This window comes from Carlito syrichta, unplaced genomic scaffold (assembly GCF_000164805.1).
Source record: "Carlito syrichta isolate Samal-C Ts95f unplaced genomic scaffold, Tarsius_syrichta-2.0.1 Scaffold304598, whole genome shotgun sequence".
NCBI lineage: Eukaryota > Metazoa > Chordata > Mammalia > Primates > Tarsiidae > Carlito > Carlito syrichta.
The window spans coordinates 809,444-813,854 of record NW_007248694.1 but is presented as its reverse complement, the minus strand read 5'-3'; positions in this window follow the sequence as shown (position 1 = coordinate 813,854).

Sequence of the window (4,411 nt, the reverse complement as noted above, 5' to 3'; positions counted from 1 at the left end):
GGTGGCCGGGAGCGTGCCACTGCACTCCAGTCTGGACGACAGAGTGAGACTCCAACTCAAAAAAATAAATAAATAAATAAAAGTCAATAGGAGGTATCTGGGGAGGTTATCAAAAAGAAAGGAAGAAAGAAAGGAAGAAAGAGAGAGAGAAAGAAAACCCAACAGGTCTCAATCTCATCTCCGGGTCAGTTCTGACTCCACAGCTGCCACAACTGCAAAGGACAATACATAGTTGACAAGTGCCAACCCTTACTACTAGAACATGCATTTTAAGAGTTTCTATTTGCAGCTTCTCTGATGTCCACAACTGCTCTCTAGGTATGGGTTTTGTCATCCCCAATTTGCAGGCTGCTCAGGGGCACAGTTACCACGCAGAAGGCCAGGATGCGGAGCCAAGATTGAATGAGGCTAGGGGCCACTCTCCCCGTCGCTATGCCTCCTGTGAGTCTACCTGCTTCCTGAGCACTTCCACCTGAGCATACCCGAGGACCCTGAAATGGCTCGGTTCCTTTTCCCCAAACAAGGAAGCCCCATAAACCAGGTTGAAAACCAAGGTTCATCTTTACTCCTTCCTCTGTCCGAGCCCCCAGATTCAAATCCTTTGGGGTGTTCCTCTCCACATCTCCTGGGTCCTGCCCCCCAGTCTCCCTCTGCAGGCCTCACTGTATCTCAACCTCCAGGCCCCTCCCCACACTGGCCTTCACAGTGCAGGGCTCTCCTGAAATCATGGATTTAACCATATGGCTTCCAGTTAACTTTTCAACATTGGCTTGGCCTCCACAACCCTTTGATTCCCGGCTATAGAAGTCTCTCTGGCCTGTTTCGGGCTCTCCTCATCACCTCCCCACACCCCAAGAAGATAAACACCACCTCCGCATCCCCCATAGCCCCCTGCCTTTGTCCTAGCTGGTGTCTCTCCTAGAGGGTCCTCCTCCGTCCCTGACTCCATCTGCCTGGCAAACTCATCCTTCAAGACATCGCTAAACATCAACCTCCTGCAGGAAGCCCTTGTGACGGTCTCAGAATGAAGCTGAGCTGCTGTGGCGCTTGTCCCAGCTGGTAGATCTGAATCCATCTGCTTTTCCACACCAGAGCTCTCACCAGCTCTTGCCTGACGACGGCAGTGACCTCCGAGCGGGGCTCCTGCTCCCCACGCCAGTCTTTTCTCCACTCAGCAACCAGAGTGAGCCTTTGAAAACATAAATCAAGCCAGGCTCGGTGGCTCAGCCTGTCATCCCGCGCCTTTGAGAAGCTGAGGTGAGTGGATTGTCTGAGCCCGCGGGTTCGAGACCCGCCTGGGCAACTTGGTGAGACCTCATCTCTACAATAAATCAAAAAATCAGCCGGGCATGGTAGTGCAGGCCTGTAATTCCGGCTACTTGAAAGGCTGAGGCGGAAGGATCGCCGGAGCCCAGCAGGTCGAGGCTGCAGTGACCGGGAGCAACCACTACACTCCAGTGTGGGCAACAGAGTGAGACTCCAACTCAAAAAAAAAAAAGAAAAGAAAACATAAATCAGAGCATATCACTCCCCTCCTTAAACTCACCAATGGCCTCCACCTCACTGACCACATAATCTTGCCCCTGCCCACTTTGCCAGTTCCACTCCTCCCTCTTTGCTGATCTGGCTCCCAACAGCCTCCCCTCGCTCTAGTCACAGACACATCAACATGCTCCCTCCTTGGGGACTTTGCCCTTGCCGTGCCCTCTCCTTGAAGTGCCTGTTCTCTCTTCAAGTGACACACTCCATGACCTCCCTACCTAAAAGAGGCCTCCAGATTATTCTCATCACAACACCTGTTTTTTCCTTCAGCGCATGTACCATGTGTATAGTTAATTACTCATTTGTTTCCTAGTCTGTAAGCTCCATGAAGGCAGGACCCATGTTTATCTTCTTCCTTCCTAGTGAACTCCTTGCAATCCGTAAGGGCTGAGTAGATGTCGATTGAGTAGCCATGCCGTACCATGCTGTGAGCATTTGTGTGCTTGTTTGTGTGCCCCACTGATCTGTGAGACCCTCAAGAGCTCCCTACATGATATCATATTAAGAATCTATTTGTATACTGTCCATCTCTCCCCATTAAAACGTTTGTTCAGCCAGGCTTGGTAGATCAGCCTGTAATCCCACGCCTTTGGGAGACTAAGGTGAGTGGATTGCCTGAGCCCGGGAGTTCGAGACCCACCTGGGCAACTTGGTGAGACCTTATCTCTACAATAAAAAAGAAAATTAGCCGGGCGTGGTAGCGCGTGCCTGTAGTTCCAGCTACTTGGAAGGCTGAGGCGGAAGGATTGCCAGAGCCCAGCAGGTGGAGGCTGCGGTGGCCAGGAGCGGCCACTGCACTCGTCTGGGTGACAGAGTGAGACTCCAACTCAAAAAAAAAAAACAACAACTTTTTGTTCACTGCTGTATCCTCTGTGCCTGGCAAATAGTAGATGCTAAATAAATGTTTATTGACTGTTGATGAGGCAGAAATATAGTCAGATCATCCCTCTGTCCCTAATACCCACCAAAACCCAAGCCCAGGGGAACTGTCAGGGAATACTGGTTGATTGAGTGGGTCTGTGCTAAGAATATGGGCACTGATGGCCAGGCGCAGTGGTTCATGCCTGTAATTCCTGCACTTTGGAAGACAGAGGCAAGAGGATTGCTTGAGCCCAGGGGGTCAAGACCAGACTGAGTAACTTGGTGAGACTGCATCTCTACAACTAAAAAAAAAAAAAAATTAGCCAGGTGTGGTGGCGCACACCTGTAGATCCAGCTACTTGGAAGGCTAAGGTGGGGAAGGATTGCCTGAGCCCAGCAGGTGGAGGCTGCAGTGGCCGTGAGTGTGCCACTGCACTCCAGCCTGGCATGAGACTCCAACTTAAAAAAAAAAAAGAAAAGAAAACCGGACTCGGTGGCTCAGCCTGTAATCCTGCACTTTGGGAGGCTGAGGTGAGTGGATTGCCTGAGCCCGTGGGTTCGAGAACCGCCTGGGCAACTTGGCGAGACCTCATCTCTACAATAAATCAAAAAATTAGCCGGGCATGGTAGCGCACGCCTGTAGTTCCAGCTACTTGGAAGGCTGAAGCGGAAGGAAGGATCGCCAGAGTCCAGCAGGTCGAGGCTGCGGTGACCGGGAGCGTCCACTGCACTTCAGTCTGGGCGACAGAGCGAGACTCTAACTCAAAAAAAAAAAAGAATATGGACACTGATGATGTCCAGAACCCGCCCCCAGTCTTGGACAAAGGGCTCAAAAGTGTAGAGATTATCTTTTCTCTCTCTCTTGCTCTCTCTTGCTCTCTCTCTCTCTCTCTCTCTCACACACACACACACACACACACACACACACACACACACACACACACACTACACCTTTAGAATTTAGGCCCAAGAGATCACACACACACACACACACACACACACACACACACACACACACACTCTCCACCTTTAGAATTTAGGCCCAAGAGATTCCCCAGACTGGTGAAGAGACAAGAAGACTCACCTGGAAGTGAGTGCTCACAGCCATCTGGTGGCCACCTGGGGAACTGCAGGTATTGTCAACCCTAGTCAAACTTCACATCAATCCCCTTCTGAGGAAAGAATAACATCTAGACCAGAATGGAAGGCACACTGGACTTGGTTACAGATGGACCCTGGCTTCAGATGGCAGCTCTGCCATTTACTATGTGATAAGAGCAAGACCCTTGGCTTCTCTGAGCTTCACCTATGAAATGAGGGCAGTGTCCCTTACCTTTGCAGGGCTGTCGTAGGCACTGAGTTCTGGCCTGGCACCTGGCAGGTGGGAAGAATTGGAGGGTGTATCAACAGTGGGGAGGAAGCAAGGAGGTAGGGGCATGAGGAGGATAGGTGAGGAGGGGCTGCCCCTTCCTCCAGAGAGCGGGTATTCAAGGAGAAGAGACCCCATTGGAGTTCACAGTGTCAGTTGTCCTGCTGGCATCAGTGATTTTGATGAACAAGAGAAAGTGCGCCTGTGAGGATCCACAGCCCCACTGTAGCCTCTTGATTCTCCCAGGCTCCTCACGGTTAGAAATATCGCTCCTCCTCCCCAACCATCCGAGAATCAGCCTTCACTGTGAAAGGCAGGGTAACTATCAGGATCAGAAAGTTCATGCGCAATAGACAACTTCAGCAGAAACCAGTGGTCATCAATGTCCTTCACTCTGGGAAGGCAATAAAACCTCAGGCAGTTTTATTAGCCAGGCATGATGGCTCACGCCTGCAATCCCAGCACTTTGGGAGATGGAGGCGAGAGGATTGCCTGAGCCCACGGGTTCAAGACCAGCCTGGGCAACTTGGCAAGACCTCATCTCTACAATAAACCTAAAAATTACCTGGGTGAGCCGGGCTCGGTGGCTCAGCCTGTAATCCCCCACCTTTGGGAGGCTGAGGTGAGTGGATTGCCTGA